This window comes from Crocuta crocuta, unplaced genomic scaffold, assembly GCF_008692635.1.
Source record: "Crocuta crocuta isolate KB4526 unplaced genomic scaffold, BGI_CrCroc_1.0 scaffold64, whole genome shotgun sequence".
Classification (NCBI taxonomy): Eukaryota; Metazoa; Chordata; class Mammalia; order Carnivora; family Hyaenidae; genus Crocuta; species Crocuta crocuta.
In genome coordinates, this window is record NW_027530640.1 from 2,397,782 (window position 1) to 2,412,080 (window position 14,299).

Consider the following 14,299-nt stretch of genomic DNA (forward strand, 5'->3'; position numbering starts at 1 on the left):
TAAAACATTGAAATCCTTTTTTTCCACTTCATAATCTTATATTCTTGTCTTTTCACAGGTAATTTTTATCATGATTTGGTCTGTGGCCTTTCCATTCAAATTTTTAAACTTTTACCACGTATACACAGGTGCATGCATATGTATGATACCACTACTTTGTATCTTTAAACCTTACATAAATTACATTATTCATATATTTACTTTATTTTTAAACACTATGTTTCTAAGATTTATCCACATGGATATGTGCAAAGTACCAAGTACACTTGAACTGCAGTGGTTAATTCCAGGGGTTTATTACAGAACACTTTATCTATTGTCTTGGTGGTAGAATTTACAACACACTGGGTTTTTCTTTTGTTGTTGGAACTGTTCAAAGATAAACTGAGATGTATTAGCATTTTTAAGAGTTTATTTGAGCAAAAATCACTTCAAATTGGGCAGCATCCCAAATCAGACTTTTACAGGCAAAAGGCAACACGAACAAGGAAGATATATGAGGTCAAAAGCAGGGTGGTTATTCCATGCTTACTTTCCTTCAGAGGACCACAGAAGGCTATCATGCAGATTACCTAAGTAGTGCCGATCAGGTGATTCCTGACTGACTGGTTTAAGATTCCATTCCTGGAAGAGCCAAAGCGATAATTAAGTTAAAAGTCAGTTTGGTGACAGGGGACTTAGCACGAGTGACTTCATTTTGGGATTGTTGTTTTGTTTTTTAAGAATTCCATCTTTTGATCACACTGTCAACCTGAGAGACATGATTTTAAAAAAATTAAGAGAAAAGTCCTACTCTCAGCTACTGCTGTAGAGTTCTTGTGGTTTTTTGATGAATCTCTGTGCAGCATTCACAGGTCACAGCGTCAGGCTCACATTCTTTAAGTTCTTTCCTGCTTTTCTGAAATTCTATTCTTAGGGAGATCATTTGCTTCACAGTGCAGCTGCGAACATGCATTTAAAGCTTTTGAGAGAACAGTGCGCCAGGGAGACTGCTATGATTATGACAAGCAGGATACTTCCCTATGTGCAGGGTGCACTTTGGAGACATGGTCCCCCAAATGCAAACTAATCAGAATCAAATATGTCAAAGAAAGGGCCCATTGAAGGAGTCACTTTCTCAAGGCAAGTGGCTTGTTCAGTGATCCTATGTCGTCGAGTCTCAACTTCCCCAGATGTGTACATCCAAGTGCTGCACATGGTGTTGACCAAAGCACAAACACTTCCTTGCTCAGCTGAAATATAATCAAGGATGATCCTATTATCAAGAACAACTGAGGCCAGAGAGGTAAGGGACTTTCATCAGGCAGCTGTTGCTTTGGCAGCAGAGTCTGCAATATCTTCCAGAGTTAAGGAGATGTTCCTGATCATAGCCTCATTTGTGCTTACTTTTATCCAGGGGACTAGAGATCTGCCAAAGGAAGAAAATTTTGAATTATGAATGTCTCCTGGTAAGTCAGGTTTGAGTAAGTGGATTGGGACTGGAAATATGAAAGCTATGGAAGCCAGTAAAATATAAAGAAGGGTCTGCAAACCATACAGGAAGTTTTACTCTGGTTTCCGTTGCCTTGTGTCCTTTCTTTGCACAGAGCCTAGGTGCAAGTTCCTAAGGTTGAAGCTATTCCCAAGAAATGGAAACAGACCCGCAATGTTAGCGAGCCTGACACAAGAGCAAGCTGAGTTTGGTCCAGAGAAACTAAGGCATTGGAAATCCAGGAAAAGTGTGTGATGGGCAGAACTATAGGATCACCAGCACTGAGGCATGTACAATAGTCCCTCGGAGGGTTGACTGCCCCCACTGCCTGAGATGTATGTGAACAACAGCATTCCTTCCAGGCCAGAGCAAGGAAAAAAGTTCGACAAAAGAAATCTCAGTTAGTTTGTGGGGAAAAAAGCCATTTAGAATATAATTTTGAGAAAATGTCAAAGGGCTTGAATACTTGATTAAATAGGACCACAGATCATTATGGAATAATCCTTAATTACCTATTTAACCAATGTGACAATAGAAGATATTAAAGGCAAATAGAGAAGGTTATACAGGTGTAAACAAAACTTAGCTCTTTGAATATTGGAAGTCTATATTTTCTTCAGTAATAAAATACTTGGTAACAACAACATGAAGCATAGAAAATTATTTTGGTGAGACACAAAATATTTGCTGTCCTAGGCTAATAACTTAAAAGGTAAAAAAACAACAAAACAAAAACTGTAATTTCTTAAGAGCAGACTGATAACTAACAAAACTTGGTGCTTTTAACAGAATGAAAATCGAATGATAACTTTGCACCATACACTTTTGATGTTTAAACTCATCTTTTAGGAGCTCCTGGGTGGCTCAGTTGGTTAAGCATCCAACTCTTGATTTTTGCTCAAGTACCGATCTCACGGTTCCTGGGGTTGAGCCCCATGTTAGGCTCTGCACTGACAGTGCACAGAGCCTGCGTGGGATTCTCTCTCTCTCTGCCCCTCCCCCACGTGTGGGGTTTGTGGAAAACCTCTCTCAAAATAAACATTGAATAAAATCCTAATTTTTAAAAAAGTGTATATAAATCCATTCCAATCTTAGCCACACATAAAATTATTTGCCCAAGCTTACTGTTCCACAAACATGCAACATTTTTATATCCATTATATATATATATACACACACATACATACATATACACACATATACACATATTATTCTTTACATCAACATACAGAGAAGATCTTCGATTAAGATAGAAATAAAAAGATTTGTATGCTGTACATTTAGCATTTGTGTCTTTGGAATGTTTGAGTAAATCCTCCCACAAGGGCTTCCTAATATTTTTCCTTCCCTTTAGGTCCATAGTTTCATTTTGGCTTAGAAGAGAAGGCCTTTTAAAAAGTCCCTATCAGACAGTTGGGGCGCCTGTGTGACTCAGTCGGTTAGCCAAGCGACTTTCAGCACAGGCTCTGCTAGGGAAGAAGGACCTTGCTTTTGGTTGGGATCCTTTGTCTCCTTCTCCGTCTGCCCCTCCCCCACTCACACACACACAGTCACTTTCTCTCACACAAAAATAAACATTTAAAAATGAATTTTAAAAAGTCCCTATTAGACTCTGAACATCAGCTTCCAATTTGGCCAACTACTAACCTCAGATATATTTATTCATTTAAATTTTAAAGGGTTGTTTTTTTAAATGTTTATTTCTGAGAGAGAGAGAGAGACAGAGTGCGAGTGGGGGAAGGGCAGAGAGATAGCGAGACACAGAATCCGAAGCAGGCTTCAGGATCCGAGCTGTCAGCGCAGAGCCTGACAGGGGCCTCAAACGCGCGAACCATGACTTGAACCCAAGTCCTATGCTTAACCTGAGCCACCCGGGAATCCCTGACCTTAGAGCTACTTAAAAAAAATTTTTTTTTAAATTTTTTTAAAGTATTTTGTTAGGTTTCACCTAATACAAAAGTAAAAATTCATGGCTCTATTGAATAATCCCACGGACACAAGAGGCATCCCCAAAGAGGTGCAAAACATACTACCTTCCCCAGACCCGAGTCACTCCCAAAGAGAACCAAATAAAAACAGACAACTGCCCTGAGATCTGGCAACCGCTGGTAGGACCCTATTCACGAACGCAGCGCGACGCCCATTTCCGTCAGGCCACATCTAACTGCAAATAGGGAGCAAGGTCCATTTCCGTCCCTCTACGTTTGGCCGCGCCCGCCCCTCGCCCGCCCCGCGAAGCGCGAGAAGGTGAGCGCCTTCACACACAAAAACCTGCATGATCCAGGCAGGCGGAAGGCCAAGTCACGTTCTCGCGACAGGTGGTGAGACCGACAAGAAGGCCACAGCCGTCCCTGGGAGGCAGAGAATCAACCACCACCGGACGCTAAGGCATATCCACGCGTCACAGCTCAGAGACCCCATCCCTCCAGGTGGTGTTGCCTGCCACTCTGAGGAGAAGGGACCACGTGAGAGTCGGCCATCCTTCTGCACCAGGCCTCACAGCGGATAAGGCTCCTCATCCTGTGCCGGTGTCTGCTAGTCTTCCCAGGAGCCTGGCAAGCAGGCTTTGCGGTCAGCAGAGTGTCCCGGGGATCTCATCCTGGTGCTCAGAAACCGCAGAGGGACAATAAACCTTCCTCTGCCTCTTAGAGTTAGTGGCTGGCCGAGACCTGTTTTCCCAGGGCGTCTCGGAAGGGAAGCGGGCGAGCTCCTCTCTGGGAAGAGCTCTCCACGGTGGCAACAACCTACTTCTTCAGCCTGAAACTCAAATTGTATTCACCCCATGCGTCACACTGGTCCCGCTTAAGGAGGACCCAGCGCCTCCCCAGATTCCATCAGGCTTCCGGACGCGACCCAGGGCCGCCCCGGATCCAGGCCGGTATGTGCACCGGACCCAGTGCCTCCCAGATCTGGTCCATTTTCTGGACAGCACCCAGTGCCTCCCCGGATCCGGTCCGGCTTCCAAGATGAACCCAGCGCTCGCTTTCCCAGATTCGGTCAGTTTTTCAAGTCAGACCCAGTTGGACTCCTGTGAGTTTTCAGACCCAATACAGAAAAAAGAAATGTTCAAATAAACTCTGAAATCTCCTAAGGCGGAGTCTGCAAAGCCAGAATCTGAGAGGGACTCTCCCAGGGAGTCCAAAGGTACTGAGAAAACAGCTAGCTCCAAGGCACAGCAGGTACGTTCATCTGGTTGCTCTTTGCTGCCAGAGGTCATTGGGGGTGTCCTTCAGCTCCCCGTTCTGATGTGCGCGCTGTTAAAAGAAAGACTGAGATGCATTAAAATTTGTAAGGGTTTATTTGAGGAAAAATCAATTTGAATCTGGCGGCATCCAATCTAACAGGTGGAAAGGAGCTCTGAGGAGATGTTCAGGATCCAAAACTTAACAGGCAGAAAGGAAGGGGAACAAGGAGACTGTAGGAGGCAGAAAAACCAGGTTGGTTTTTGCATGGTTTCTTTCCTTTAGGAGATGGCTCGGGTCTCTCAGGCAGATGACCTAACTAGTGCTGATCAGGTGATTTCTGATTAACTGATTTAAGATGATCATTTCTGGAAGAACCAAAACTGTAATTAAGTCAGTGTGGTGACATGGAGTTTAGCATAAACTGTTCAGTTTTGGCCCTGGTGGCTTTTTTTTTTTTTTAACAGAATTACAGCTGCTATGATAATGACAATGGCTAAAATATGTGCCAGGCTTTATGCTAAGAGTTATGCAAATGGTTAACACATTTTTATCCTCACAACAATCCTGAAGACATGGGTATACTTATTGGTTCCATTTTTTGAGACAAGGAAACCCAGGCAAAGAGAGGTGAAGTAATTGTCCGTAACTGAAGGTAACAAAGCCAGGATTTGAGCCCAAAAGTCTTGCTACAACAGGTCTCAGGGCAAGGTTTTGTAGCATATATGCACAGAAATGAAATAGTTTGGTCACAAGGTGTGAGCATTTTGGTTTTTTTTTTTTTTTTAGTGTCATTGTTCTGGTTTATATTCTTAGCAGCACTAAACGAATGTTTTAGGCTCTGGTCTTTCTCCTCCCGCAGAGAGTTTACTAGTCACAATATTAGGCATGATCTAAACAAGGCATCTGTTCTTGCTAACCATCTGAAGCCTAGGAGACGTGTGCCTTCAGCGCCACTTAGCACATCGAGTTTTCTTTTGTGTTGTTCTGTTATCTTTTCTGAACCTGGCTATCTTTTCAATTTTTCTCTTTTGTACTTAACCTTAATAATGACATGTTTGGGTAGAGAGCATTCCGAAAACCTGAACTTTAGCACCACCTGGACTTTCCATTCTATTCATCTGCTATAACCACCAAATATTTCTTAAAACTCTTCTTCTTTGTTCCAGTACCAAAAATTCAACATGTTTGTGTTGATCATCTTCTTGATGAGCTAGATACAGGGCGTACAAAAACAAATAAGGCAGAATTCTCCTCTCTAAAGACCTTACAAAGGAATTAGCCATATAAACAACTAATTATAATGAAATGTGATAAGCACTAGAATGGAAGTATAATCAAACTCTATGAGAATATACATGACAGAGTATTTATTTTTACTTTAGGTGGGGCTTAGGGATGGTGACATATATGCTGGGAATGGAAAATGAGTAGGATTTTCTTAAACTCTGAGGAAAAAAGTGAAGGTATTTTGCAAAAGGGAGGAATGTAAACAATAGCTTGAAGGCCTGAAAGTTCATAGCATTTTTAAGAATCAAAAAGTTGGGCAATTCATATGGTGAATGGTGGAAATTGGGAAAAGAAATTCCAGCATATAGAGCTGAGAAGCTGAACTGGCTGAAATGTTGGAAGTGGTAATCTTGGGTGGTAACTGAGAGGAGGGAAACCAGGTCACATCTTACCACCACCTCCCTGGTTTGACTCTTACTGATTTTGTATACAGTCTAATCTTACTTGTCACTTTTCCCTTAAAGATTTTTTTTCTTTTACCACAGCGACTCTTAATGATTTATACCACTTTTTAGACAATGACTCCTTTTTTCCCCTTAAAGTCCACTAAATAAGCATGCTAAACAAAGTTGTATTTTTAACATTCCTGTTTCAGGCAAAGGCACACTTACAAATTTATTTTATACAATAGTTTCTAGTCAAAGAATATTCCACGGAACAAATTTGAAATGCATGCTGAGTTTGGATGAACCCAGATGTGTCGCTTTGCCTGTGCGTGCCAAACAAGAGGAATAAAACTGTATTCTCTTTACTCCCCTTCCCTCTTGTACACGTCTACTATTTTCTAATGTTTTAAAACACATAGTTTTCTGGGCAAAGACTCCAGTCTTTTCTATTTATGTCAAAGCTTTCCCTATCAGGTAGTTATTTCAGAGTTTAAGTCTCAAGGGAAAGAGCATTGTCAAGCCCATATGATTTTGATATTGAATGCCTGCCTAGTATTCAAACACCTGACTTTCTACCACCCTTCAAAGACTAATACTTCACTCCTCCTGCAGCCATCATAAATCTTTCTCCTTTGAGGATATAATAAAACTTCGTTATATTACTGTATATATCCAAACAGTGTTCACTTTCAAATTGATTATTTGTTATTAACATGTTTTTCTTATTGACCTGATGTATTATCTAAGAAAACTATTGGGTTATTAAATTAGTATGGATATATCCATATTTAACGACTTTTCACTTAGGAGCATTATTTTTTAGAAATGCATTAAGGTCATTACAGAAGGAATAAATATATTTGGGTTCCATAAAAGGCCTTATTTGTAAGAGCACAATTGGAAAATTTCCAATCTACTTTTGTAGATTGACAAGATTATGTCTGTTGAATCTAATTCCAAGAAAATAATTCAATTCTGACCACTAAGCAAAAGCAGATAATTTATTGGGAAAAAATTATTGTATTAGTCATTTCACCAAAGAATGTGCCAGACATCTAATCAGGAAGGGTGAGAGTGAGGGCTGCTGGGGGTTGCAGTAGCCAGAGATCCAGGGCTATCTTTTGAAACATAATTTTTTTATTTTATTTTAGAAGGAGAGAGAGTGAGTAGGGAAGAGAGGTAGATGGAAAGAGGGAGGGAATCTTAAGCAGGCTTCATGCTCAGCAAAGAGCTCATTACAGTACTTGATTCCACGACCCTAGGATTATGACCTGAGCTGAAGTCAAGAGTTGGATATGTAAGCAACTGAGCCACCCACATGCCCCAGGACTATCTTTTATTGTGCTGCCACCCTTGTGTGCCTCATTCTTATCTATCTCTGCCTCACATTCCAATTCCAGGCAGAGACATCTGATTGGCATGGACTGGGTTATTCCTATGTTTTAGTGACTATTTTGGAAAACAGTTTCTCGAAGTGTTTTGTTTTTTTTTAACTGTAAAAGTTAGGAAAGTATTCTTGGTATAGGAGAAACAACAGAAACCTACCAGATTTTATCAATAGTCTATCTCACTCTCACACACACATACACACACACACACACACACACACACACACACCTATTTTTCTCCATATATGAAAAATTTCAAATACCCTCAGGTGACATAATGAATCTACCTCAAATAGAATGTCCTGTCAGCCCTGTGGAGTAGATTAACCAAATGACAATCATTTAGGGCATTCAGCTTCAAGCCTGGAATCTTTGGATTATATATCATCCTTATTTCTGCAGCTACTTTCCAGCTGTTTTTATCTTCCCTTCACAACTCTTTATATGTGTTGCTGTTGTTGTTTTTCTAAACATATGTTAACTGGTGGTGCCCTTCCGGTAACTTTCACATGGAACATAACTGTCATTAGCCTTGGGCATTACTGAGAGCTTCATTTGGGCAAACCATTGCCAGCGCCTATGAGCCAGTATGGAAACTCTTCTCAGGTTATCTTTTTTAAAGAGGACATAAGGAAAGGTGTAACTCAAAATACCATCCACTGGAGAGACAGTCTTTTTCCACTATTTTTAGGGCCACAAATAAGTAGGACTGAATTATAGTTGGAGAAGAGCATGGAGCACCTTCTGAAAGCCAAACCAGTTTTTCATTATCAATCATCTAGTCAAAAGGAATTGCTTGTGATTCTATAGATAGGGATAGAGTGTATCTTTGAAGTATTAGATATGATGTAAATTTCTCAGATTCTTCCATGTGGCAAACTGGCTATTCACCAAACTCGTCATTCTTTTATTCTTTCTAGAATTATTTCTAGCTATACGTAGCACATTCATTCCTAGTGAAGTGTGAGCATATGACTGTGTTCTACCTCATGGAATTGTAAGCTACCATTTCAGGCTAAGACATTTAAAAAGTTTTGAACTTCTTTTGTAGTTTTTTGAAACTTCTCTGCTCCCCTGTAGATGCAGAGGATAGCAGTGCTCTAAGGGGTGGCAGTAATTTAAGAAGCAAAGATTCTGGATCTCCGAACCACCGTGTGGATGAGTGCTGCCAACAAGGAACACCCATATTGGGACTGTCACATGAATGAGAAATCTGTCTGTGTTGGGTTAAATACTTGAAGTTCTGTACATATTTTATACATTAGTATTAATCCCTGGGTTGAGAAACACAAATATCTTGCATTTGGTTCTTCCTACTATAATGGCCTTTATATCAGCGGTCAGTGAACTAGCATAGGGATTCTGCCATTGGCCAAAGATGCCCACCCAACTATACACCAATAAGCTGGAAAATAGTCACTGGATAGGTTTGTTGTTCCATAGGCCTTGGCAAGTACTCCATTTTGGCACTTGATCCCACAGGCCTCATTCTGACTATTAGACCACAGTGACTTAATGGCTTCCTCAAACTATGGCTAACTAGAACTCTTTATCCAATTCTACCTAAAATGTTTAGGTAATTCTCTGTCTTGTTTTTCACCATGCACATTACCTTGTGTTGGTTTGGAAGGCTGCAAGAAATGACTGGAGAACATAATATGGTGTTGCAGTATATCCTTCCTTAACATGTATGATTTTGACTTTATTCCAGGGTCCTAAGTATGGGAAATGGACTTAGAAGCCATAACTGTAGTATGGGTAGCTCAGTTTGGCCTTTAGAATATTTTTGGTCATACAGGGGCGCCTGGGTGGCTTAGTTGGTCAAGCGTCCGACTTTTGCTTAGGTCATGATCTCACTGTTCGTGGGTTCGAGCCCTGCGTCGGGCTCTGTGCTGACTGCCAGCTCAGAGCTTGGAGCCTGTTTCAGAGTCTGTGTCTCCCTCTCTCTCTGACCCTCCCCTGCTCACGCTGTCTCTCTCTCTCCTAGAAATAAATAAAAATTAAAAAAAAAAAAGAATATTTTTGGTCATACAGATCTAGTGAAATTATACTACCTATTACTCATATTTCTGTGGTTCCATGATTAATAAGTCTCAGCTGGAGGTCTGTGTGTGTCTGGCATTCTTGGGACTTGCATGATCATGCTGACTCTCTTGTTTGGTAGGAAAACCAGTGATAATATTCTGCTTGTACACTTTGGTGCCTTTTAGTGGCCAGCATCCCTTTTGAGTCTTGGTGCCTGCATCCTATTGGTCATTAATTATTTTGAATGTATCCCCTGATAATAAAGATGAATGCTGTACTTCTGCCACTATCCAGACTTGGCAGGTCAGAGTTTTTCCCAATCGTGCTGATATAAGCAAGATTAGGGTTGAAGCTAGATGGGATGATATTCACTTCAGAGGATATGGGTATATCTCAGAAGATATATATCTTAGAGAAAAATAAACTTATACCTCATTCATATGGTTTTTTAAATATGAGAAATTTATATCTTCTATAATAATTTAAAATTAAAGTCTGATATAAAATACTTTAAACCAAAATTTTCAATTAAATACAACTAATGAAAACTTTTGACTCCTGAGGCTACCAGAAATAGAAGACTGGCCATCATGGAAAAGCCATGTGTTGCTGGTATTACTTGCACAAATTTTTGCAACTTTTAAAAGTTCAGTAATTCAAATCTTTCCAGATATTTGAGTAAAAACTAATATTCCAGGAAGATGTGAACCCATTACTCTGCTGCTTACCTCTGTGTACACATGTACTCTATTATAAGATGCATGGGGAAGTTATAGATGCAATCGGAGGTTCAGTAAAAAGGGTTTTTATTTTTTAATTTCTTTTTTTTTAATGTTTTATTTATTTCTAGGAGAGAGAGAGAGAGACAGCATGAGCAGGGGAGGGTCAGAGAGAGAGGGAGTCACAGACTGAAACAGGCTCCAGGCTCTGAGCTGGCAGTCAGCACAGAGCCCGACGCGGGGCCCAAACCCACGAACCGTGAGATCATGACCTAAGCAAAAGTCGGACGCTTAACCGACTAAGCCACCCAGGCGCCCCTGTTTTTTAATTTCTTAAATGTTTATTCATTTTTGAGAGTGAGATTGTTTGTGTGTGTGTGTGCGTGCGTGTGCATGTGCGCGCTCATGCACACCCCAGGGAGGGGCAGAGAGAGAGGGCCAGGGGATCTGAAGAGGGCTCTGGGCTGACAGCAGCAAGCCTGATGCAGGGCTCAAACTCATGAGCCATGAGATCATGATCTGAGCCTAAGCTGGAAGTTTAACCAAGTAAGCCACCCAGGTACCCCCAGTGAAAAGATTTTAAAGTCATTCTTCCTCAGTTAAGTAAGGGCTTTGTCATGTGTTGAGGGTCAGAGTGGGAAAAGAATGATGTGCTCAAGGATAGCGGTGAATAGTAAACTTTACAATTAGCTTTGGGGAATTAGGCATGGGATAGATGGGTAAAATGACTACCAACTAGTGATAACCCTTTCTTCTGACATGGCTGAGAGATAATGGTCTATGTTCCTTCTGCTGTACCATTTTGCCTGCAATGGATTCCTTGGGTAGCTCTTTACACATCACTCTCAAGCTATTTAGTCAATAAAATAATGTGTGCTCCAGGTGTTAAGAAGGATCTATAATGGTGGAATCGGAATGGATATTCCATTTAATTGATATTCCAATTCTGAGTAATTAGGAAAAATGTTGAAGGGGTTGGTAGTTAATGCCTCACGGTTGCAGTACTAAAAGTATAGTAGAAGCCTTCCTTAGATCTGAGAGTGAATAGCATGTACCAATAGAACATAAAAAATCATAGGCTCTCTGTTTTTCTCTAGTGCTACATTAAAAGTAGAAGACACGGGGCACCTGGATGGCTCAGTCAGTTAAACGTCCAACTTCGGCTCAGGTCATCATCTCATGGCTTGATCTCATGCTGACAGCTCAGAGCCTTGAGCCTGCTTTGGATTCTGTGTCTCCCTCTCTTTTTTCCACTTACACTTTGGATCTCTCTCTTTCAAAAATAAACATTAAAACATTTTTTTAGAAAAGGAGTATAAGACACTGGAGTGCCTGGGTGGCTCAGTTGGTGAATGTCTGACTCTTGATTTTGGCTCAGGTCATGATCTCAGGCTCCTGAAATGAGCCCCACATTGGGTTCTACACTACCGTGGAATCTGCTTAAGATTCTCTCTCTCTCTCTCTCTCTCTCTCTCTCTCTCTCTCTCTCTCTCCTTCTCTGTGTGTGTCTCCCCTGCTTGTGTGCACTCTCTCTCTAAAAAACAAAAACAAAAACACAAAGCCAAAAACCAAAAAAGAAAGTGGAAGGTATGACATAACTTTGTCACATACTCAAAGGATTGATTTTCTTGATATTGAACATTTTCTATGATTAAAACACCAGATTTTTAATGTATGACAGACACTCAAAGACTTCGTATCTTATCATTGGCATGACATTTTTGTCACTCAGTGTGGTAATTTGAAACCATCGAACAATATTACTTTACACAAGATTAACAACCCTCATTCTTTCGTTGAGACAATACCTGAGATAGAGGATCAATTTTTTTTTCCAGTTAAGCTTGACAGAACAATGAAATCTGAATGATTATCATTGTCTTTCCTTTTAAAAATGGTTTGTTTAAAGAGCCAAATATGGTAGTAGCCTTTGAAAATTCTCTTTAGGTTCAAATCCAAGAAGCTCAGATCTTTTAGAAAAACTCTAGTCCTCACTGGGTCCCTTAAGAGTGATCAACTGAAGATCTGTAATATGAAACTTCTGTGTGAATTGTTAACTTCTCCCAGATGGGGCAAACCACAGTGTCTCTTAATGCACTAATGGTATCAAAATGCATGAACATCAGATGCAACTGCATGCTCACATTTGATACCAATCTGGTATTATAATAAAGGAATTATAATGTCAGGCACTAGGGAAATTGCAGTACCTCCTCACATCCTGCTTAACTACTGCTTAATAAACTCATTAAGGCTTCTTTCAATCAAACTCCCCTCCTAGGCTTGAATAATTGGATCATAACAAAGAGGTAAAACAGAAATTAGAATTTAGGACTTCCCAGTATTAATGACCAATGGATTCCCCATTACCATTAAACACTTTAACCATTGCTCATTGGCTTATTGGGGAATGACCCTTCTAGTCTTAAACGAAATATAGATAATAAAAATAATTTAGGAAACTTCTTTTTGAGACCTGCTCTTAACTCATATTAACACTCTTGGAAAGTCATGTAACTACTGGACTTTGAAAGAGAAATGGAACTTTTAAATACCTTTTTTTCTTATAATGAAAAATTCCAACCATGAGATTTGACTGTGAAAAAGCGTTTATAATGTTGTGTTCAAATGCTTTCATTAATAATTTTCTAACTTTCATCAATATTATGTTTTAAAGGAAAAAATTTACACCCTATACTTTTCCTAAGAACACATCTTTCTTAATTGTTAAAAAGTTTACAAAATTAAAACATATGACTTAGAAGGGGCATATGGATACACAATCTTGCAGATACTCAAATTTTTCACTTTTTTATTCATAGTTTAAAAATGTAGAGGAGAGAAAATTGTTTTAAAAATATGCATAGTTGTAGAATTTCTGTTGTTATGGTATTTCTATAAGAATTGTAAAAGAGAACTCTAAACTTTTTATCCCATCTCCTAATAAATGAAATGAATCCAGAATTCCAACCATCTTATTGCATCTTGTAACTTCTACCACATCTATTATAAGAATGAATTAACTCTACAGGTTTAATAGCCTTTCTCTTCCACATTTTTTAAGCTAAAGCACACTGAAGAATTGACAACTCTAAAAAATATTTTCCCAAATTAGATACGTTGATGAATATACTTGATCCTAAGAAATGTTATTAGTGTTGTCAATGAACGTAGCTATCTTGTGAAATGAAATTTGGTGATATATTCACAAGGGTTTTGTGTTGCACAATAATTTTCCTACTCATACCTCAGCTAAAACTACCGAACAGCCACCACACCGTTTCATTTCTACTTGAATTACTGAAGAATTTTCAGAGAAGGCAGATTTGATTTCAGGCCTCAATTGTAAACTAAAAAATATAGCATTAGAACACCAAGTTGAAATGTATGGGGAAGCAGGGGCTGACAAATGTGAACTTCAGGTTTCCAGAAAACCAAGAAAAAAACAAGGAATTTTCCTGCAAAAAGTTACATTAAATGGTTGCACAGAAAGTTTGTTACATATATCCTGTGTTATATGTCATGAAACTTATGATATCTGTGTCATATATAGGACATATGCAGGATGTCATAACTGCCACTGGGTCAGACAAGCTCCATTCTTTTAAAAGGTGGTAGATTCTTCTTTCTTTCCTTCTTTCCTTCTCTCTTTCTTTCTTTCTTTCTTTCCTTCTTTCTTTCATGTTTATTTACTTTTGAGAGAGAGAGAGAAAGAGAGAGAGAGGAGAGAGAGAGAGACAGAAAGAGAGAGAGAGAGAATGAATGGAAGCAAGGCCAAGAGAGAGGGAGACACAGAATCTGAAGCAGACTCCAGGCTCTGCACTGTCAGCACAGAGCC

General features: G+C 39.7%; 1 pseudogene; it reads left to right on the forward strand.

The window, feature by feature from the left end:
- Positions 1–3,746: 3,746 nt before the first annotated feature.
- Positions 3,747–14,299, forward strand: part of LOC144235310 (5'-nucleotidase domain-containing protein 2-like) — a 39,632-nt pseudogene continuing 29,079 nt past the window's right edge.